Source organism: Globicephala melas, chromosome 14 (assembly GCF_963455315.2).
Source record: "Globicephala melas chromosome 14, mGloMel1.2, whole genome shotgun sequence".
Classification (NCBI taxonomy): Eukaryota; Metazoa; Chordata; class Mammalia; order Artiodactyla; family Delphinidae; genus Globicephala; species Globicephala melas.
The window spans coordinates 6,308,955-6,333,748 of record NC_083327.1 but is presented as its reverse complement, the minus strand read 5'-3'; positions in this window follow the sequence as shown (position 1 = coordinate 6,333,748).

Genomic DNA, 24,794 nt, shown 5'->3' with positions numbered 1-24,794 from the left:
CCGTCTTCTATTGAAGTGCAGTTTATTTTGGCTGAGAACCTTACCTGATGCATGCATGACTGGGCATGCCCAAGAAAATTTATCTTAGACTATAGCAACCATGAAATGGCTTTTGAATATCTGAGCAGGGGTAGCTCCATGTTCACGGCACTGTTTTATATGCAATCATACTTACAATGTGTCTGCTCCAATTGTCCAGCTGTACCAGCGGCCTGACTTAGCAGTGCACAATTTCATCCACTGGGAATGAGATTTTATTTTTTGTTGTGGTCCAAGTAATTAACTCCTATGAAGGATTCCTCTTCTACACTGTTTCACAGACAGCATTTATTTCCTGCAGTTTGTGAAATATGTAAACAGGAAGCACCATTCAAAATGTATCTTTTTGAAATAGATTCAGGGTCTATTTATTGTGCATGACAATCCTTTTGTAAAATGTTCAAGCAAGGGATTGAAACCTCTTTTGTTTTAAGGGAAAAGAAAGAATTCATTTTAAGATCCTCCATATTTTGGAGGTAGATCATTGATTATAAGTTCTGTCCCATTTCAAATAAAATGAAATTCACGTTTTGCTATAAATTTCATCTAGGAATTAATATTTTTAACCTCATGGATATAAAGGACATGGCCCAGCTAGAATATTTTAAAAATACATATACCTTCTGACCTAGCCGGAATTTATCTTAGAATGTGCTCCTGATGTATGAAAACATATAGGTTAAAGGACCCTCAATAAAGTATTGATAACAAGAGCAAAAATCTGATAACTTAATTGTCCATTAATAGGGTACTAGTGACATAAATTATTGTTGTATAGCCATAAAATGGAGTCCTAAGAATCTATTATATTATATGTTATATATATGTATATGTATGTGTATTATATGTATATATTATATATGTGTGTATATATATATGTATACATATACACATACATACATACTAGGGATGTACATTTTTTGCAGGAAATATATTCAAAATACATAGTTCAGACACAATTTGAAGAAGACAATATAAAGAAAACCACAGAATACATAAATGTTTATATGTGATACAAGCCTTTACAGCAGTTGTTTCTGGAGAAGTGTTTAGGGTACACTGGCTGGTGAGTAAGGAGGGGTTTTTGCTGTTTACCATAAACACTTTTGCCTTTTAAAAAAGAATCACACACATGTATTACTTTTATAATAAAAAATGCTAAAACACATATTACTTAGTACCGACACTATAAAATATACCGACACTATAGCATTTTTTATAATAAAAAATGCTATAACACATATTACTTAGTACCGACACTATAAAATACCGACACTATAAAATGCTAAAACACATATTACTTAGTACCGACATTGTTTCGTTTCTGCTTTGTGCAGACATATGCAAACCGAAAAAAACTTTTTTTCATATCATTTTAGCACAGCATCTTTAAAATCATCTTGTCTGCAATAATCCTGTTAGGGAAAAGATCATAGAGGGTGTCTCGAGGTCTTCCTTGGGTCTGATGTGTGTTTCTAGGTTCTTAAGTAAATTAACTCATGAACTTTCTGAATTACAGGCAATTATCTTTTGAAGTCTTGAGAAGAGTTAGGGGATTAGGAAGGAACAAATGTAATACTGATCTCTTTCTTTCTTTGGAGCCCCAAAGCCAAATATAATTATCTTCTATTAAGTCTATTTCATCCCCTGGTAAAATAATGAAGCAAGTAGCAGTGAAGTGGCTCTGGAGCCTTGATCATCTCTTAAGCAAAGAGCGATTATTCAAGGATCTGTAGAGTCAATATTCTAACTGGGAGGAAACCGTGTGTCCACCTCGGATGGCGTCACCCTTCTGAACACTCCTACAGAAACACAGCTCATGTGTTTATTAGAGAAAAGCCATGAATGACTTGGTGCTGGGAATTTGACAGTTTATGAGAATGGTCTGATGTTTTGATGGTTTCCTAACTCTGGTCTAAGATGAGATGGTTCAAATACAATCAGTTTGAGTTTTTTATTACAGCAAGAGCATTTGACTTCTGGTTACCAAAGGTTTTCTGAAAGGAAAGTTAAAATACAGAGGCCCCTAAAGTGGATGTCGTAGCCAATCCGTGGAAGGGCTCTAGCAGAGAAGCCTGAGCTATTTAAGAATTTGCACAAACTAGCTCGCATTCCTTTGTAATATCCAGGTTACCCCGTGTAAAATCACACTGTCAATCAATGTAAAATGAGTGAATGAATGAGTAATAGAGTTTAAATATCCCTTACTATCCTCCAACTGAGGATTACTTCAAAGTGGGTTTTCTTGAGCATAAAAAGGTCTGTATTAAGCCAAAGGCCACTGTAGAACGCCCCCTCCCATACACCATCAGCACCTCCTGCCTACCTTTATTCGTGGCATGTCTACTGTAGTAATTGATTTTCCCTCCACATAGATCCAGAAATGTTGCTTATAAATGTTATTCTGTCTCAGTCATTATTGCTGTGTAACAAACAACTCAAAACTTAGTGGTCTGAAACCATCAACATTTGATGACGATCAGAGAGTCTGGGGGTCAGGAACTTGGACAGGGCACAGCAGGGATGGCTTATCTCTGCTCCCGGCCTGGAACTTCAGCTGGGGGGACTCAAGGGTTGGGGGCTATGCGTTGACATGCCTGGAGGCTCTTTCACTCACACTTCTGGGCTGGGGGACAAAGACCCACACCAGCCACAGTGTGTTGGCCATACAGCCTCTCCACGTGGCATGTCTTCCTCACAGCATGGCGGCCACAGGGCAGTCCATCTCACGTGGGCTCTTGGCACAAGCATCCAAGCAAACAGGCGGACACTCACAGCCCCTTTACAGCCCTGCCTCAGATGTCACACGGTGTCACCTCCACTGAACACTATTGGTTGAGGCAGCCACTAGCCTGCACAGATTCTGGGGCTAGGGATGCAGACCCCACCTCTGGGTCAGAGGCATAGTACAGGATTTTGGGAGACAATGTTTTATTTTGTTTTATTGGAGTATAGTTGCTTTACAATGTTGTGTTAGGTTCTGCTGTGCAATGAAGTGAATCAGCTATATGTGTACAAATATCCCCTCCCTCTTGGACCTCCCTCCCCCCAGCCCATCCCACCCCTCTAGGTCATCACAGAGCATTGAGCTGAGCTCTCTATGCTATACCACAGGTTCCCACTAGCTAGCTATTTTACGCTTGGTAGTGTTTTTATGTCAAACCTAATCTTCCAGTTCGTCCCACCCTCCCCTTCCCCTCCCGTGTCCACATGCCTGTTCTCTGTGTCTGCGTTTCTATTCCTGCCCTGCACATTGGTTCATCTGTACCATCTTTTCAGATTCTACATGTATGCGTTAATATACGATATATGTTTTTCTCTTTCTGACTTACTTCACTCTGTATGATAGACTCTAGGTCCATCCACATTTCTACAAATGACTCAGTTTCATTTCTTTTCATGGCTGAGTAATATTCCGTTTTATATATATATATATATATATATATATATATATATATATATATATATATATATATATATATATATATATATATATATATATATACCACATCTTCTTTATCCATTCTTCTGTCGATGGACACTTTTAAAATTGCCATATTCTCATTTACAGAAACACATCAGCACATTTTGTTGGCCATGGAAAGTCTCTTAACATAAACCAGTGTCATCCGTAACCAGATCACTGAAGGCATAATCATGGAGCCTCTGCTCTTTGCCAGCCCTGTATAAAAACCTCCTATGCAGCAACTCTACTTAACTGTAGTATTTTCAAACTAGACTATGAAAAACAAACCTTAGAGTAGGTAGAAGAGATCGGAATTTAGGGGCCATTTGGTTTAGCCTTCCATGTAATACAGAAACCCTGTCTACGCCACCCTCCCTGTTCTCAACTAGATTTCCATTGAATCCTTCTGTCACGGGAAGCTTACTCGTTTATGAGGAGAACTGTTCTACACAACTGTAAATACTATAATTGTTTTCACTACAATGAGTAAAAAGATGTGTTTTCATTTTAATCTTTGGTCCTAATTTTGCCTATAATAGCAATGCAAATATAGTCCTAGCCTATGTGACTGGTTCTTTTTAAACAGCTGGAGAAAGCTAATATATTTCCTGTGAGTTTTCTTTTCTCCAGGCTAACTATCTTCAGAGCTTCAAACTTTCAGTTAAATATCTGAATTTCAGGACATATATGTTCCTAATCGTCTTCCACTGAGTGCTTTCTGCTTTGTCCATGTTCTTTTTAAAATGCAGTTCCAGGGGCTTCCCTGGTGGTGCAGTGGTTAAGAATCCACCTGCCATTGCAGGGGACACTGGTTTGAGCCCTGGTCCGGGAAGATCCCACATGCCGCGGAGCAACTAAGCCTGCACGCAGCAACTATCGAGCCTGCACTCTAGAGCCTGCGAGCCACAACTACTGAGCCTGCATGCCACGACTGCTGAAGCACCCCTGCCTAGAGCCCGTGCTCCACAACAAGAGAGGCCACCGCTCGCCACAACTAGAGAAAGCCCGCTTGCATCAACGAAGACTCAACGCAGCCAAAAATAAATTAAAATAAATACATTTAAATTAAAAAATGCAGCTCCAAAACTAAGCTCAACATCCACACTTGAGTTGATTAGGAAGAAGTCAGCTACAGCTGAAAATTACCTCCTTTGATCTGGACAATATATTTCTATTAATACAACCCAATATTGCATTTGCTATTTAATTTAAGCACATCCTACAACTGGCTTAGCACTACTCATGCCAGAGAGCCTTGCCTAGTGATTGCTTGTGAGGACCCAGAGTCAGAAGGCTTGGTTTCACATCTTAGAGCCATCGTTTCTACTTATATGACCTTAGACTAAACAGTCTGCCCCTCAGTTTCCTCAGCTGTAAAATGAGGATGGTGATAGCATGGCTGTGACACTGCATATAAAGTACTTAGTGCTGCACTTGGAACAAAATCTATAGTCAGTAGATATCAGCTAGTCAACTAAATCCAATTTATGCAAATTACTCTTAAATCAGCCCTCACTCCTCCCAGAACACCTGTCCTTGTGCAATGTTTTGAATATAAAGTGCGTACCTTCAAATTACCCGTGCATATTCCATTGTGTTAGCTTGGAGATCAAACCTACTGGTATGTGTTTTATTCTTATTCTGTGTTTTGTTGTCTTAGGCATTTCCCCTGTTTTGTATCATCTGCTGAGCTCTTTGCTGTGCCTTCTCTGTCTTTGTCAAAGCCACTGATAATGGAACACAGGCCAAAGAACCAAGCCGCTGGAAACCCTTTCTTTCTTTCTCCCTCCCCGTCAGCCCCACGCTTCTCCTCATCCTCTGAGTGACCCTCCTAGAGTGTCCTGTACAACTACTAATACTCTCACCCCATGGCCTGGCCTCAGACCTGCATTATTCCTTCCATTTCGGAATCCCTGAGGCTCTGAACGGTCCTTATCCATTGCAGGTACTCAGAAAATAACCAAGCCAGCATTGCAAAGTGCTATGGGAAGACAAAGGAGGCATCTATTGATATGATCTTCAGCAATCAGGGAGGACTTCTTGGTGGTGGTGATGTTAGAGCTGGGTCTGGGAATCAGGAGTGTTATTCCTGTGTTGGTGGTGTTTATATAGACAACAGCACAGTAACTTCAGACCCACAGGGAAAGCCTTGTGCTGGGGCTCTGAGGGTAAACGTTTGTTGCTTATATTCAGAAAATTTAACCTTAGGTCATTAGCGGATAAGAAGGGAGTGCGTGCATGTGTGTATGTGTGTGTGTGTGTGTGTGTGTGTGTGTGTGAAAAGAGGGAGGGAGAGAGCGGGTGGGAGATGAGGCTGGAAAAGCAGAACTCAATTCCTCGTAGCTTTAAGAGCCTTGCTAAAGAGCTGGCCTTCGTCCTGTGGGCAGAATGGCACAGCGGAAGGTTTGCTAAAGTAAGGCTACGAAATAATTAGATTTTTGTTTTAGAAAGATAACTGCAGACAGAAATGGATAGAAGACTGAACCAGGGTGGCAGCAGAGGGAGAGGAGATAATGGAATTGACTGATAAGAGTTTTAAAGGTGGTATCGATAGCATGTGGTGGCTGATGGAAATGGGATGGGGGAGAGGCGTGGGCAGAGATGGAGGCTGGCTCGCTCCAGGGCATCCAGCTTGATTACACGGGATGGATGAAGAGACCACTGAGGCAGCGGACGGTGCTGGGAAAGACAAGGTGTGCAATCCCATTGCCTTGTGAGTCTGCGTCAGCAAAGGCAGACAGGAGATTTTTATATATCCGTCGTGTCATCTATCCGTGGATTCCTAGTGACCAGCATGGGCCTCACGAGCCTTGAGGGCAGCGTCTGGAAGCAGTACAGCTTCCCTGCCTTGCTAACTCTTGGCAGCAGTCTTTACTTATCCAGATGTCTTCACCTGTAACAACACCTTCGGGGAGGGGGTGGCGTCTTTCTTCAGGATTTTAAGAAGAGAATAGAAGAAGGAGTTGAAAATAGCAGACCTCACACTAGGAAATTAGAACTAAATACGCTTAAGTTCAACCCAATGATGGGGAATCTCTAAATAACCACATCCCAGTCTAGACGTTTTCCATTATGGAACTGGTGAAAGTCTTCAGTCAGATGGGGCGCAGATAATTCCTTCTTTTCCTCCAGGGCTACTGGTCCTGTTCTTTATTCCGTGCTGCTTTTGTGCCACACCAGAAAGTGTTCGCCACCCATGAATTCATCAGTAATTGCTCAGATTTTCATCAGAACAAAGCCATAACTGCATTCAGAGGTTCTTTATGTCAAGTGCCTTACACTAAATATATGCTTTCAGCTGTTATTCCTGGTACTGCTTCCTTTCCCACACGACTGGTCTGCTCTCCCCACCCTTCCATCTTGACTATTTGCTCTTTATTTTGCCCTTGTGAGCTTGCTATTCATTTCCAAGGGGAGGAAGAAAGAGCTAACGAATACTGAATAGAGAATCAAGAAAGTATTCCTCCCTTTTTCCACGGACAGAACTGGCCTGACATTTACACATTGTAATGCTGCCTGCGTGATTGTATTAAAACGTTTTACTGTCTCTTGTACGTGTGGAGTTTCACTATCTTTTTGGCTACCCTTGAATTGTTGTAGTTAAAGGCAAGAATGCACGTGAGATCTCCTGGTGAGGAGACTGTATAGGCGGCAGAGGGAAGCGTGAGGGGGTCCTGGTAAACAAGAACACACACCGAAGAAGGAGTGCGCGGCGTTCTACCCTGGTACATAGGGATCACCAGTTCCACTCCTTCTTTTTCTCTAACATGCTCATAAGCCATTCATTTAATCACCATTCCAGAATTCCGCTGGAGACCGATGCTAAGCTCACGGATGTATAGTTTCTGGAATTCCTGGGACGCTTGCCCATCTCGCCGGGCACATCTCCCAGGCTCTGTTATCCCGCAGTGAGCACGCTCAGAGGCTCCGAGTTCAGCGTTTCTCTGCACCATTCACTGTTCCCTGAGACTTGTGTCCCTGTAGAAGGCTTGGCGCTCTATCACCATCTTGCCTCTCTTACAAAATCTAAATTCTGAATTTTCCTATTAATCTTAGAAGCTATCTTTTAACTCTATGCTATGAAACAGAAGATGTTGGGGGAGAATGAGAAGATCTTAAATCTTATGGAAAACAAATAAAAAACATGGAATGCAAAAGTTATTCGATTTACCTATATTAAACTTAATACTCCGGAGTTGATTAATTTTAGAGAATGGAGTCCTTCTTTGCATCTATTGTACTTAATGTTCTTTTGGAACATTATTTGGTTAAACTATCAGTTTCCGATCACCCCTCCTCACCCTTAGAGTCTCACCTGAATTTTACATCTGCTATAATTTCTTCTCAGGTCACAACCTTAAGCTCCTTAGGACCAGGTCTAAATGCATATACTCGAAGCCCATCAAAACAATGCTTAAACTGTCTGCACATCTCTCTTCCAGAAGTCCAGTGGCAGCAAGAGCTCTTATGGGGGCTCAGGTTGTCAGGGACCCGCAGGCTCAGCGGCCATGGCTCACGGGCCCAGCCGCTCCGCGGCATGTGGGATCTTCCCGGACCGGGACACAAACGCGTGTCCCCTGCATCGGCAGGCGGACTCTCAACCGCTGCGCCACCAGGGAAGCCCTATGCTTAGTATTTGTTTTCACAGCCCATGATGTGTCACCGGCTAGTGACAGCCTTCACATTTGCATTTCAGCCAGCCGGAAGGAGCCAGGAAGGGCAACCTTTCCTTTCAATGAGACTTTCTAGAAGCCCCATGTAATACAGTATCTTCTCACATCCCATGGCCACACACATCTGCAAAGAGGCTGGGGTAACACTGTGACCAATTAAAAATCTAGGCTTTGTTAAAGAAAGAAAAGGAAAAGGAATTTCTGTCAGGCAAGCAGCTATCTTTGCCATATTGTTATTCCTGAATTCGCATTATACTTACCAAAAATATCATTTACAGAGGATTAACTTTAAACATCCTTGCCCTCTTGAACTTGAGTGTAATTTTCTTTTTTTTACACTCTTATTCTTCTTTCCATAAGACACCCAGCTTTACGATTGCATCTTAGCACATCATAGAATGTCTTTGGATGTGTCACTCTCAACTCTTCTCACAGTTCCTCACAGGAGTTAGGGACATTGGGGGTGAGTGAGAATCACTTGATCTTTATGTTAAGGTTTTCATGATGGGCTGTCTGCGATGGGTAAGCTCCTGCTTGGATTTGATAAACACTGGAGAACAAGCCATTAGAGAAGAGCAACTTTCAATCTCACTTATAGGTTCACCTGTGTCTCCCGGGAACTCTAGAGCATCCCTACGTGGAAACGTGGAAACGTATGCTGGGCGTTTCTCCCCTTGACATAAAGTTGCTTTGTGGAATGCACTGCCCGGCATCTGACTGTTTCCTCCCCGCCCTTCAGCTGTTCCATCTGTGACCCTCTCAGGCCTCCCTTCCCTCTCCCTCCTCACTGTTGTGTTAGAGGTCACGGTTTCCTGGGCTCTCATGTCCTCTGATTCCTCTCTAGGGGCAACGTCTACTCCACAGGTTCAAGGACCTCCATGGCCGACTGTTCACACATGTGTTTCTCCAGTGCAAGCCTTTCCTCTGGGTTGCAGACTGAGTCCCCCTCTTCTGTTGATGGTCTCCAAAGACATCTAATATTAATTAAGCCCGCAATTAAACTCATGCTCTCTAGCCCCTCACTAACCCCTCTACCTGACGACCTCCTTCCGGTATCGTCTCTTCAGTGATTGCCACCGCCATCCATCTTGTTGCAGAATCTAGACACCAGGTGGCGTCTTTGCACCTTCCTCTTCCTCCTTACACAATCCCACCCATCCTAAATTCTGTCGACTTTACTCCCTTAAATCCAGTCACTTCTCTCCATCTTTTCAGCCAGGTGACTCTCACCTTTCACTTATTCTGCCACCTCCTAACGTGTCTTTCCCATCCACCCCCACCCAGCGCATCTCTACGTCATGTCCAGAGTAATGTTTTCAAAAGACAGATCAGAACACGATCACTCTCATGTTTAAAATACTTCAAAGCTTCCCCCGTTTTCTCTTGGGATAAAACAGTTGCATACCATTACCTACCATGCTCCATTTGGTGGAGCCTCAAATGTGCACATGCCCTTCTTTGGACACCTCATTCTCCATCTTACCCTCGACCACAGGGCCTTTGCACATGCCATTCTCTCTACCCCCTGCATCCACTCAGGTCACATGGGACAGCTTTTCATCATCACATTGCTGCTCCATCACCACTATTTATGGACATTCTCCCGAAGTTTGCAACCAGGTCAAATCCTCTTCTGTGTTCTCAGGGCACTGTGTCTTAGCACTTCTCTTCTTCATGAAATTTATTTGTTTTAGGAATTCCTGATTAACAGCAGCCTCCACCACAAGACTATAAGCTCCACAAGGTCTGGGACCATGTTTGTTTTTGCTGTTGGGTTCTCAGTTCTCAGAAGAGCTCCCAGCTCATAGGGGACATTCAATACCTACTTGCTGAATGAATGGATGGCTCTAGTACATCCTTCATAATGACAAGAACACAACTTTTAGGACTGATGCTCTCACAGTGACACCAAGACATTAGTTGCCTTTCCCACTGTGGTGATATTTGCTCATTAATGGTGTAAACGCAACAGTGGTAAAACTTCTGGTGATTTTTAACGCAAATAAAATCAGTGGCACCAAACGTTACTAAAAGTCATTCTGTTGTTCTTCACTGCAAGGCATTCTCAGTAGAAAAACAAAACAAAAATGACTAAAAGCAAAACAAAGCACAAAGCCAATTTCACATAAGAATGGCATTAATGAATCTGTAAAAATTGTGTTACCTCTTGATCCTGAGTACGTGTCCTTTTAGTATTGTGTAGGATAGAATACTACCAACCTGTAACTCATTGTGCAGCTGAGTTACAAACTGAATGAGCTGAATGAAAAAAATGAATTATAAAAAAGTACCCCCTTAAGTATTTGGGAGACATTTTCTTGAAACTGAACAAAGTGAACCTGCCACTTCAAGGAAACCGACTGACAGTATTTGTTGCCAATGATAAAATTTTAGCGTTCAAGTGAAAACTAGAATTTTGGAAAACTCAGGTCTGCCACCGCAAACTTTATAGCTTCCCTACACTTAGAGACTTATCCGATGAGACTGGTGGTGATATGAATAAATGTGATCTTTTGATAGTACATAAATGAAGTGTTTTTAACACTAGGAAGAGCTGCATAACTTGTCCAATATTTTCTAAATGATCAATGTATGATATTACAAAATTGTTCAGAGTACAGGACACATTCAAAGTACAAGACAGACCAATACATTTTAATGTAAGAGAATATGAAAATTTTACAACAATGATTTCAGATTTGACATTGCAACTTTTTTTTTGAATTTTATTTTATTTTTTTTTTTACACAGCATGTTCTTATTACCTATCTATTTTATACATATTAGTGTATACATGCCAATCCCAATCTCCCAATTGATTACATCACCCCTCCCACGCCACTTTCCCCCCTTGGTGTCCATACGTTTGTTCTCTACATCTGTGTCTCTATTTCTGCCCTGCAAACCAGTTCTAGATTCCACATATATGCGTTAATGTACGATATTTGTTTTTCTCTTTCTGACTTACTTCACTCTGTATGGCAGTCTCTAGATCCATCCACATCTCTACAAATGACCTGATTTCGTTCCTTTTTATGGCTGAGTAATATTCCATTGTATATATGTACCACATCTTCTTTATCCATTCGTCTGTCGATGGGCATTTAGGTTGCTTCCATGACCTGGCTGTTTTAAATAGTGCTGCAATGAACATTGGGGTGCATGTGTCTTTTTGAATTATGGTTTTCTCTGGGTATATGCCCAGTAGTGGGATTGCTGGGTCATATGGTAATTCTATTTTTAGTTTTTTAAGGAACCTCCATACTGTTCACCATAGTGGCTGTATCAATTTACATTCCCACTAACAGGGCAAGAGGGTACCTGTTTCTCCACACCCTCTCTAGCATTTGTTGTTTGTAGATTTTCTGATGATGCCCATTCTAACTGATGTGAGCTGATACCTCATTGTAGTTTTGATTTGCAAATCAAATGATTAGTGATGTTGAGCATTCTTACATGTGTTTGTTGGCAATCTGTATATCTTCTTTGGAGAAATGTCTATTTAGATCTTCTGCCCATTTTTGGATTGGGTTGTTTGTTTTTTTGATATTGAGCTGCATGAACTGCTTGTAAATTTTGGAGACTAATCCTTTGTCAGTTGCTTCATTTACAGCTATTTCTCCCATTCTGAGGGTTGTCTTTTCATCTTGTTTATGGTTTCCTTTGCTGTGCAAAAGCTTTGAAGTTTCGTTAGGTCCCATCTGTTTATTTTTGTTTTTATTTCCATTTTTCTGGGAAGTGGGTCAAAAAGGATCTTGCTGTGATTTATGTCATAAAGTGTTCTGCCTATGTTTTCCTGTAAGAGTTTTATAATGTCTGGCCTTACATTTAGGTCTTTAATCCATTTTGAGTTTATTTTTGTGTATGGTGTTAGGGAGTGTTCTTATTTCATTCTTTTACATGTAGTTGTCCAGCTTTCTCAACACAACTTGTTGAAGAGACTATCTTTTCTCCATTGTATATTCTTGCCTCCTTTGTCATAGATTAGTTGACCATAGGTGCGTGGGTTTATCTCTGGGCTTTCTATCCTGTTCCATTGATCTATATTTCTGTTTTTGTGCCAGTACCATATTGTCTTGATTACTGTAGCTTTGTAATATAGTCTTGCAACTAATTTTTAAGATACTCTTCCTGCTGAGTTTTGATATAGTGTCAAAGAAGACTATCCAGAAGTATCTAAAAAGATTATTTAATGACTTCTTCCCTTTCCCATCACATATCTGTGGGGAACCTGATTTTCTTCATCTACTTCAATAAAAACAACATGTCAGAACACACTGAATGGGTGCGTTGAAGGAATGCAGAATGGATCCGAGAATCCAGCTCTCTTCTATTCAGCCAGGCATACAAAAGATCTGCAAAAAGTGTAAAATACTGCTATTCTTCTTATTAAATTTATTTCGGTTTTGGAAAATAAATTATTCCTAAAATACGTGATTTATGCTAACAGGTTATGGATTTATTATTGTTATTTTTAAATAAATAAAACTTAAAATAAGCAATTTAGATTTCTAATATGTATATTTCAGATATTTTAATAAAGAAACTATTTGGGAGATATTCAAGAATTTTTAAGAGGTTTTGAGCACAAGAAGAATTGGAGAGCCAGTGTGTGTGCAGGACCCCTGGGGCTGGCTGTTCACTCTTCACAGCCCTGCAGCCTTTTCCTCCTGCCCCCAATAACTCTGCAAGGCATGCCAGCTGTCCTCTGACGGTGCACAAAGAAATGGGTACTTTGAGGTCTTTTAAGCATAAGAGGAACTTTGTGATTTAAAAAAAAAAAACACCTGAAAATGATTTCTGTACATGGCAGAATCATGACACAAGCCCCATCGCTCTGGAAGCCACAGCTCCGGGGTCTGTATGGCTGCAGGTGGGTCAAACTCCCAGAGGACAGGCGAGCATCAGCTCCACAGCTAAAGAAAAGCAGGAATTGGAACCAGTTTGTCAGAAACGTTTTGTAACCTTAATTGTTTTCTTAAATACCTTTCCCTCTGTAGTAGGTGATACTTGAGAGGCAGTTATCTTGTCAGCATGTTTCCTTCTTGTTTTACGTTTTGCAATACTTGGGTGATAATGAGGGGGGAGTGGGGTGTGCTGCTATGGGAAGTTTTCGTTGTGCAGCCAGTATTTTGAGTTTTTAATGAACATATTTTATTCTCTTTTGGAAATTGGAGAATTCAGTTGGGGGCTACACTGATCCTAAAATGGTGGTGAAACCATCTATATGATGTGGATGGAACCAGAGACTGTCATACAGAGTGAAGTAAGTCAGAAAGAGAAAAACAAGTGTTGTATATTAACGCATATATGTAGAATCTGAAAAAAATTGGTATAGACGATCTTATTTACAAAGCAGACATAGAGACACAGATGTAGAGAAAAAATGTATGGACACCAAGGGGGAAGGGTTGTGTGGGATGAATTGGGAGATGGGGACTGACATATACTATTATGATACTATTGATACTATGTATAAATGGATAACTAATGAGAACACAGGGGACTCTACTCAGTGCTCTGTGGTGACCTAAATGGGAAGGAAATCCAAGGAGGAGGGGATATATGTACACATAGAGCCGATTCACTTTGCTGTACAGTAGAAACTAACACAACATTGTAAAGCAACTATATTCCAATAAAAATTAAAAAACATAGAAACCACACACACAAAAAAGAAACTCAAACTTCAACGATTTGATTGGAAGCAATTTGCTAAAAGAAGACAAGTCTGTGATGGGCACATCTTCCTCAGTGTTTTGCTGAAGACCTAAATTCCTTTGTGACAGTGATTATCTACTTATGTACTTAGTGCTGTCGGCAGAGACGTTATAGGCTGACGTTATATCTGAACACAAGTCTTGCTCTAAGTAATCTTAACAATTTAAATAATTCAAATACCTGTCTTTACATAAAAGAAAAACTTAGAACATAGTTTTTGGTAAATAAATTCTATTCTCTGAATATCTTTGGAAGTGTTCCAGAGGTAGGAGAAATATTGATGTTATTTCAATAACTTTTATTATTATGTGGTTAGATAACATTTTTAAAGGTCATCACTAGCTCTCATTGTGGGACAGTAAGTAGCTGAAGGGAATTCTCTGCATTACTTGAGCAGTTCAAGGTCCAATAAGCCTACCTATGGATGTAATTTTAAATAAACATCGGCAGATTTTTTCTTTTTGTACAATGCTCTTTTTCTAAAAAATAAGAGATCCTTGTGTTGCTTTTGGAAATAATAAATCAAACTCTGAGGTCAACAAAACAGGGATGATTGCTGCATAGTTTGCAAATGTTCCATTGTGTGTGGGGAAACTGGGGTCAGTCACTGCGCTGGAGAAACTTTTCTAGAATGTTCCCAGACTTGGTATGGTGGACAAGGTGAGATTCGGGGTCAGGGAAGATTTGACGATGGCTGCTGTGACCCTTTAAGCCTTAGAGCTCTCTAGAGGAGAAGCAGTCACGTGGGGCTCAGCTCACCAGGAACCGACTAGATAAAAACAGTCACTTAACTGAACACCATCACTTTATGTTAGAAGAATTGATTTGAGAAGCCAGACTCAGCTTGTAATCAAGTGGAGAACAGACCTTTTGGAGATAAGGCAGAGGAAATAAATGAGCACACCTCACAAGGGTCTGTGCTCCCTGTCACCAAGCAGTATTGGTGAGTTGTGGCTTTCTGTCACTTCCAATCCCTCCTCACCAATGTCCCCAAGTACACTTTCAGCTTTGCTGATCACTTCAGGAAATGAGCTGGCTACCTGATAATCTACTTTTTAATAACTTAGTTCTTAACTGCATTTGTTTTCCTAGTCAGAAAAGAAAAAGGTTTCTTTATTCTCAGAAGAAGGAGTAAATCCTTGCTGCTAGTGGGTATTTACATTGGGCCAGGTCAGTCTTATCATATATTTCAGTAGCCTCTGACTCTCTTCAAAGAAAGAAGGCATTTTCATATCACATCTCCTGTAAGATTATGTAACCAGATTATGTTACAAAAATAGCAATGGACTCAGTGTTGTCTCTTGTAATGTGATAGTGTGTGATGATGATCATGAAGTGCTAACTTTCTTCTCTTTTCTTTCATTAGAGTTTAGGAGCATTCATAGTTTCACTTTCATTAAAAACAAAAATTTAGTAAAAGAAAAAAAGCTATAAATTTTCAAGGGCTTTGTCAAATTGTAAATGAGGCATGTACTATGAACTTTTCCCCTGAGACAGAAGCAAGGGACACTTTTATATTACTTATAAACCATGGGTTGGTAATGAGATGGCATTCCATGGAGAAGATTTATATTTCAGAAACTTCTGCCATGGAATCAAAAATCACATGGCCTCTTTAATGACATTCATTTCCTCAATATGATCTTTATGTATTTTGATATATGAATTTTTTGGGTCAAAATCCTTCATCGGAATTACAGACTCTTCAAGAGAGAGCAGATTCAACATACCTGCCTCAGGTAGTAAAGCTATTATTAGATGTACTTTGCTGTCCCACTTTCTACATAACTAGAAAGCAATTATGTCCATGTACCCGTGACCCCTCCTGTTTTCCTATTCTTCTTTTTCTCCTCTGCCACATTTTTTCCTGTCCAGCAGATTCTTTTCATCTCCTACACATAAGTAACCAGAACATTTGTTCCTTTGGGCCACAGGCAATAGTAAGTAGTGTTTGCTTTTGTAACCAGTCAATAGTTGAGGCTGAATGAACTCTGGAAGGTAAAAAACCTTAGTCTTGATCTTGATCAGTACTTTAAGAAGATATAAGAATGGACTTCAAGCAGATGAATAACAGCATTAGTTTCTCTAGATACAGTATTTCGGTGGTGCCATAAATATGTTTCCCCAGTGAGTTTATTCCGTTTACTAGAGAACCTACTTTCTCTAGATACATAGGTAGAATATCTGTATTGGAAAAGCACTTAGGAAGCTTTACTCCTTGTTCATAGCAACAGCTGGAAGTTCCCTGGACACCAGTCTTGACAAAGGACCCCGCAGCTTAAAATCCCGGTCAGTATCTCGGCGTGTCCTGTGCATCCTTATCACCTGCCTACCTTCCTCCCCTCCCGCCCTCTGCCCGGTCTTCTCATTTACGACACTCACGTGCTTCTTGGCCTTTTTTTTTTTGCGCAGTGATTTTGCCAAGGACTAGATGCTCTGTGATCGCCACAGGTCTTCATGCTTTTGGCCGGCAGAGAAGCATACGTTTGTTTTCTTTTCCCGAAGTGCTTTCTACATATGCCTTGTCTCTTTCTCTCAACTTAGCTCTCATTTCTCATCCTGATGGCCTCTCTCTCCCTGTTTTCTTACCTCCCTCTGCTTCTCTTTCTTTTCCCCTCTCCTCATCCACCAGCCCCTAAAAATAATGCTCATGGTTTTACTCGTGTGTTGCTGGAAAACACAGGTCACGATGCAAAGTGGCAAATCGATACTCATTCTCTAATTTACATTTTTGAAGCCTTCTGGAAGAGGCTTTTTATAAATTTTTGAACAGCAGAAAGACTTTGATGCACAAAAATTTGAAACACCTGGGCTTGTATAACTTGCAACTTAGGAGAAAAAGAGTCATTTCTAAGTGACCTATATTCCTGCATTTGTGGCTGTGAACAGGAAGTAGAATAGTTTGTTTAACCTCTTTCACCCTGAACATAGCAAGTATTTTCAGGGTGGCCCTCATCTGACTATAAGGTTTTGCAAGATGATGATGTGCAACTAGGCAGGTGCCTGTGAATGCCTACAGGCTTTTCTTGGATGCATGGTTAAAGGAAGCAAGATGATTTCTTTGAATGATGAAATAATTTTTAGAGAATTTTCTCTTTGAGTGTCAAATGATAACTTCTGAAAAAACACCTACCATGCTAGAATTATAAGATTGGAAGTTAATTACACTAATTCAAATGGGGTTAGGAAGGTCTCTGCACAGCTGCAGTGAAGTGAAGCATTAGAAATTACGGACAAGGTCTAGCATCTTGCTATGTGAACACATGGTTGTCACGATGCTGGTGTCAACAGGAAGATGTGCTCTGCCACATCCCAGAACACGGGTAGGGGAAACACTGGGGCAGAGGGTCTCTGCTTGGGCTCCTGAGAAACCTGGATGCCATGTGCTTACTAACATTTTCTTGGCTGCTCCAAAATAGCGCTTACACAATTGCCTTTAAAAATAAATGTACCAGGGCTTCCCTGATGGCGCAGTGGTTGAGAATCCTCCTGCCGATGCAGGGGACGTGGGTTCGTGCCCCAGTCCGGGAAGATCCCACATGCCGCGGAGTGGCTGGGCCTGTGAGCCATGGCCGCTGAGCCTGCGCATCCGGAGCCTGTACTCGTCAACGGGAGAGGCCACAACAGTGAGGTCCACGTACCGCAAAAAAATAAATAAATAAAATAAAAATAATAAATAAATAAATATACCAAACAATCTCTACAATATGCTGGTCTTTTGATACCATCATAAAAAATATTTTTAAATATTTTAAAATATTTAAAATATTTAATTGTAATTGTAAGCACAGCCCTGCTTACAATTCAAGTATTTTTAAGATTTGAATACAATTTTTTCATCAGATAAGTGATCTGCTCAAAGGAGCTGTGCTGAAGACAAATGCCTGGGGCCTGTTCAGTAGGTCACAGGATAGATTTCTGTGAAGTTGTCTGTAATCTGATGCCAAACTTGGCAGGGACAGAGGTGTGTGTGGACTCTTCCTCCAGGCCTTTCCATGGCAAGAAGAGAGAACCTGGCCCTCACTGAGGCTGCTGCTTCACCCCAGGCATGGTCGGACTATGTCAGCCAGCCCCAGACAGTTTCACAGGCACCTAGCAGATGGGCTTCCCAGCAAATGAGAACACAGATTGGTGAAACTGGGGGACCGTGATAGGGATGGGAGAGCCTCAATTCAAAGCACAAAAAGTATGTGCGTTGTATTTCCACCAGGCTCCATGAAGAAAAGTAGGTCCAGTTCTCACCTCTAGGATAAATGCCCGAGAATGAAATTGTGCAAAGAAAGGGCTTTGTCCAAGACCTCCCACTGATTGGCCGTTGGATATGGCTGTTCTGTTTGCAAGTTGGGTCTAAGGAATTCTGGAAAGGAAAAGGAAAGGGAAAGGTACCCCAAAGCTGGCTGTACTCCAAGATCCTGAAACAAGAATAAAGAAAAGTCCTCACAATGGCCACATGGTGGAGGCCATTTGCTCAGAGTGATCTGTGGGAACATCTCTCTTTTTCAGGGAAGTCTGTCTGCTGACGTGATGAGATGGCTGGACCCCGGGATGAAGATGCCTTGTCAGGAGTTCACTTGGTTCTTTATTCTGCTTTCCTGATCCTTGGGTCACTGGGGAGGTTAGGTGGCAAAAGAAGGGCCAACCAGTCTCCCTCTTGTCCTGTGAAGGGGAGGGTCAGCAGGGAGCAACCACGTGGAATCCGTGGACCATCCCCATCTCCCATCTCCTCAGGCTCAGACGTGAGAATCCCTGGGCATGTTCCCATTAAAGGCATTGAGTGGTCAGCGCTCTCTCTCTCTCTCTCTCTCTCTCTCTCTGTATATATATGAACATGGCATGCTTTAGTAACCTGATAATATTCTCTAAGAAAAACGTACTTTGATGTAAACCCTGGGATCTCATTCTGTCACGTGCCCTTGTGTTGAACCAAACCCAGTCTTTTGCTCCGGGGAAGCTGTTGGCTGTTCTCCCTCAGCATCCTTCTGTATGGAAGGGGCGTGCCCTTCTGGATACCCACGTCTCTCTGTTTGATTCTGCAGATCTGTCCTTCATTCATCCCAAATACGTGCCAGTGAGTTTACCCTTCAACTTTCTACCCCCTGAGCACTATTCAGTTTTCAGCAGAATAATTGGGAGCTTAGATTCTGGGGCCAAACTGTGAGGATGCGTCCTGCCTCTGCCTTGTGTCATGTTGGAAGAGTTATGCATCCCAGTGTCTTTATTTGTAAAATGGAAATAATGATAGAACTTGCCTCCTAGGCTTATTTCGTGGATTAAATGAATATTTATACATAAAGTATTCGCTAGCATGCAGAAAGAACTTAAGATTATTACCAAACCCTCTGTTTTAGAAGGTCATCTTCATGGGTGATTTCTTGAAGTAGAATGATGTTCTCCTCTTTTTGGATTCAGCCAGATCTTGGGGGAGCTTTTTATTTGTAGCACAATGTTTTGACTGTGAAAAACTGGTTTTGGTGATTGTACTTGGGTGTTAAGTATTTATTTGTATTAGGATTCTCTAAAGAAAGAGAACCAATAGGGGGTGTGTGTGTGTGTGTGTGTGTGTGTGTGTGTGTGTGTGTGTGTAAATATTTTACAGAGAGAGATTTATTTCAAGGAATTGATTCATGTGATCACGGGGGCTAGTGAGTCTGAATCTGCAGGGCAGGCCAGCAGCTGGACACCCGTGGAAGAGTTGATGCTACAGCTCTAGTCCTCAGGCCGTCTGGGGAAAGAACTTCCTCTCCCTTGGGGCGTCTCTTAAGGCCTTCCACTGATTTCATAAGGCCTACCCATATTATGGAGGGTAATCTACTTTACTCAACGTCTTACTGATTTGAACGTTAATCTCTTCCAAAAAATACATTCACCATGATATATAGACTGGTGTTTGACCAAATACTGTAGTCTAGTCAAGTTGAGACATAAATTAACCATCAAGGAGAGACATACGTCAGACAGAGAAAGACAAAAACTGTATGATATCACTTATATGTGGAATCTAAAAAATACAACAAACTAGTGAGTATAACAAAAAAAGAAGCAGACTCACAGATATAGAGAACAAGCTAGTGGTTACCAGTGGGGAGAGGGAAGGGGAGAGACAACATTGGGATGGGGAAGTGGGAGGTACAAACTACTGGGTGTAAGACAGGCTACAAGGTTGTGTTGTATACAACACGGGGAATATAACCAATTTTTTTTAATGACCGTAAATGAGGTGTATCCTTTAAAAATTGTACAAAAAATAATCAGAAATATTTTTATGATCTCCTATATGTGATATATTAAAAGTAGAACAGTCTTTGTGTAAAAAGAGAGAGAGAGACATGAGAATTATGTCTGTAAAGCTCAGGGAATTGAGGAGGCTACGGGTATGGAATTCACCATGTAATGCAGCATGAGGTTCATGAGAAGCACCTCTTGGCCTTCTGTGTCTACACAGGAGATGTTGGCTTTACCTTAGGGTCTTAGGGACACTGTGAACTACATAACTAATTGCAGTTTATATATACATACATATATATATATATATATATATACATATAAGATTCCATGCTGCACCGTGCGGCTGGCTTGTGGGCTCTTATTTCCCCGACCAGGGACTGAACCCACACTCTCAGCAGTGAAAGCACAGGGTCCTAACCACCAGGGAATTTCCTGCAGGTTCTATATTTGCACTGGTTGCTAGGAAGCTCAGAGCCATCACTTGGTTTAGCTCCAGAGAAGAGTCTAGAACCTTGAGGCATACATTTTAGGTGTTAAGTTAGCCTCTATGTCACCTTGATTGTCCTTCCTCATGTTTTTTACCTATGTATCAGCATCTTTTCCTAGAGCATAAGTCCATTAAATTATTGTAATTCTCTTTGTTGGTCTGTCTGTTCCCAAGGATACTAAGTCACTTGAAAACGAGGACCATGCTTTCTTCACTGTTGAATCACCACCTCCTACCACAGTATCTAAATATTTATTGAATAAACATATTAATGTATATATTTTTTATAAATCACCTCTAGTTCACTTCAGAATAAAGCACAACTTAATTACTAAATAAAATTATCTTCCAGTCTACATATAAAATTCTCCATGCATTTTAGAAATGCAATTCTAGATTTGAGAGAGAAAAAAAGAGAGAGATACTAGATGATGCTAGGCATTCATCTGAAAAGTTGATACAACCTCCAAGCTGATTAAACAAAAGAACAGGAACTGAAATGCTGACCTTCACTTCTGATCTTTCTGACTCTCCTCTTTAGTTGAAAATTGCTTGTTAAAAGCAAGCTGGCTCCTCTTCCTGGAATTTAGTGGTTTTGGTGAGGAAGAAGCTGTAATTGGACACTTCTCAAGAGGCTCCGAGGTCAAGAGGCTCCGAGGTCTCTGACATCGGTGGTTGCTTCCAGAAGAATCGTTTTCATGATGAATTGCTGTCTTTTGTAGGGGTGAGAAGTGGTTGATGCTTTGAGGGGACTGAACTCTAGTGGATTAAGCTCGCAGATGTCTTAACAGTTTAGCTGGTTTTTAGGTGTCAGTGGATGAATTTACCTGTGACCAGGAAGATCTTAACAGCCCCCTCGCCTGACCAAACTTCAGACAGGATTCTCCTCGACTCTAGGCCCCTGACCTGCCTCTTCTTAGAGATTTTTCTTTAGAGAACTTGGAATCGTTAAGTTCTCTATCTGCCTCTGTGAGATGCAGGTCTTTTTAAAAGCTTCTTGCAGGTTTTACAGTACAGGAATGTCTTGCTCAAGCATCTGGACCAAGTCTTTGAAGTATGATCTTCAAAGAAGGAAGGGCAGGAGCCTAACTTCAGCAGAAGCCTTGCTTCAAGTGGAAAGTTACCTACTCATAAAGAGAGGGGCAAGTTTGCATTTCTTTTGGGTAAAGCAGCAATCTGCGCCCACATCCCAGCTCTATCTGAATCACAAACCAAAGTGCCATTTTTTACATTTTAGATAGATCAGTATTTCCGAACCAGCACATGGTGTGGTGTAAAGATACAAGGAGTCCAAATGAAGAGATGATTGGTGAGCTCAGAATTAAAGAAAATTAGCTGTTCTCACCTAGCTTGGAATATTTACCACTTTCACTTTGGAATATTTTTTGTTTAAAGAGTCATGACTATTGTCTAATATGAGAAAAATCTTTTCTTTAATCACTGCTGGCTGAACATGGACAGTTATTTATTTATTTTTTAATTGGAGGAAAATTGCTTTCCAATGTTGTGTTAGTTTCTGCCGTACAATAAAGTGAATCAGCTACATGTATACCTATATCCCCTCCCTATTGGACCTCCCTCCCTCCTCTCCCCATCCATCTAGGTCATCACAGAGCACCGAGCTGAGCTCCCTGTGCTATACAGCAGGTTCCCACTAGCTCTCTATTTTACACATGGTAGTGTATTTATGTCAAGCTTAATCTCCCAATTCGTCCCACCCTCCCTTTCCCTGTCATGTCCACATGTCCATTCTCTACATCTACGTCTCTATTCCTGCCCTACAAATAGGTTCATCTGTACCATTTTTCTAGATTCCACATATATGCATTAATATACAATATTTGTTTTTCTCTTTCTGGCTTACTTCATTCTTTATGACAGACTCTAGGTCCATCCACATCTCTACAAATGACCCAATTTCGTTACTTTTTATGGCTGAGTAATATTCCATTGTATATATGTACAACATCTTCTTCATCCATTCATTAGTCATTGGACGTTTATGTTGTTTCCATGTCCTGGCTACTGTAAATAGTGCTGTAATGAACATGGGGGTATATGTGTCCTTTTGAGTTACGGTTTTCTCAGGGTATATGCCCAGTAGTGGGATTGCTGGGTCATACAGTAGTTCTATTTTTAGTTTTTTAAGGAACCTTCATACTGTTCTCCATAGTGGCTGTATCAATTTATATTCCCATCAACAGTGCAAAAGGGTTCCCTTTTCTCCACACCTTCTCCAGCATTTAATGTTTGTAGATTTTTTTTAAAAAATGTCTTTACTGGAGTATAATTGCTTTACAATGGTGTGTTAGTTTCTGCTGTATAACAAAATGAATCGGCTATACATATACTTATATCCCCATATCGCCTCCCTCTTGCGTCTCCCTCCCACTCTCCTTACCCACCCCTCTGGGCGATCACAAAGTACCAAGCTGATCTCCCTGTGCTGTGCGGCTGCTTCCCACTAGCTATCTATTCTACATTTGGTAGTGTATATATGTCCGTACCACTCTCTCACTTTGTCCCATCTTACCCTTCCCCCTCCCCATGTCCTCAAGTCCATTCTCTATGTCTGCGTCTTCATTCCTGTCCTGCCCCTACGTTCATCAGAACCTTTTTTTTTTTAGATTCTATATATATGTGTTAGCATACGGTATTTGTCTTTCTCTTTCTGACTTACTTCACTCTGTATGATAGGCTCTAGGTCCATCCACCTCAGTACAAATAACTCAATTTTGTTTCTTTTTATGGCTGAGTAACATTCCATTGTATATATGTGCCACATCTTTATCCATCCTGTTGATGGACATTTAGGTTGCTTGCAGGTCCTGGCTATTGTAAATAGAGCTGCAATGAACATTGTGGTACATGACTCTTTTTGAATTATGGTTTTCTCAGGGTATATGCCCAGTAGTGGGATTGCTGGGTCGTATGGTAGTTCTATTTGTAGTTTTTTAAGGAACCTCCATACTGTTCTCCATAGTGGCTGTATCAATTTACATTCCCACCAACAGTGCAAGAGGATTCCCTTTTCTCCACACCCTCTCCAGCATTTATTGCTTGTAGATTTTTTTGATGATGGCCATTTTGACTGGTATGAAGTGATACCTCATTGTAGTTTTGATTTGCTTTTCCCTAATAGTTAGTGATGTTGAGCATCTTTTCATGTGCCTCTTGGCCATCTGTATGTCTTCTTTGGTGAAATGTCTCTTTAGATCTTCCACCCATTTTTCAATTGGTTTTTTTTGATATTGAGCTCCATGAGCTGTTTGTATATTTCAGAGATTAATCCTTTATCTGTCGCTTCATTTGCAAATATTTTCTCCCATTCTGAGGGTTGTCTTTTCATCTTGTTTATGGTTTTCTTTGCTGTGCAGAAGCTTTTAAGTTTAATTAGGTCCCATTTATTTATTTTTATTTCTATTTCTCTAGGAGGTGGGTCAAAAAAGATCTTGCTCTGGTTTATGTCAAAGAGTGTTTTTTCTATGTTTTTCTCTAAAAGTTTTATAGTGTCCTATCTTATATTTAGGTCTTTAATCAATTTGGAGTTTATTTTTTGTGTATGGTGTTAGGTAGTGTTCTAATTTCATTCTTTTACATGTAGCTGTCCAGTTTTCCACTTATTGAAGAGGCTGTCTTTTCTCCATTGTATTCCTCCTTTGTCATAGATTAGGTGACCATATGTGCATGGGTTTATCTCTGGGCTTTCTATCCTGTTCCATTGACCTGTATTTCTGTTTTTTGCCAGTACCATACTGTCTTGATTACTGTAGCTTTGTAGTATAGTTTGAAGTCAGGTAGCCTGATTCCTCCAGCTACGGTTTTCTTTCTCAAGATTGCTCTGCTATTTGGGGTCTTTTGTGTTTCCATACAAATTGTAAAATTTTTTGTTCTAATTCTGTGAAGAATGTCATTGGTAATTTGATAGGGATTGCATTGAAACTGTAGATGGTTTTGTGTAGTATAGTCATTCTCACAGTATTGAGTCTTCCAATCCAAGAACATGGTATATTTCTCCATCTGTTTATGTCATTCATCTTTAATTTCTTTCATCAGTGTTTTATAGTTTTTTGAGTACAAATCTTTTGCCTGCTTAGGTAGGTTTATTCTTAGGTATTTTATTCTTTTTATTACGATGGTAAATGGGATTGTTTCCTTGATTTCTCTTTCTGATTTTTTGTTG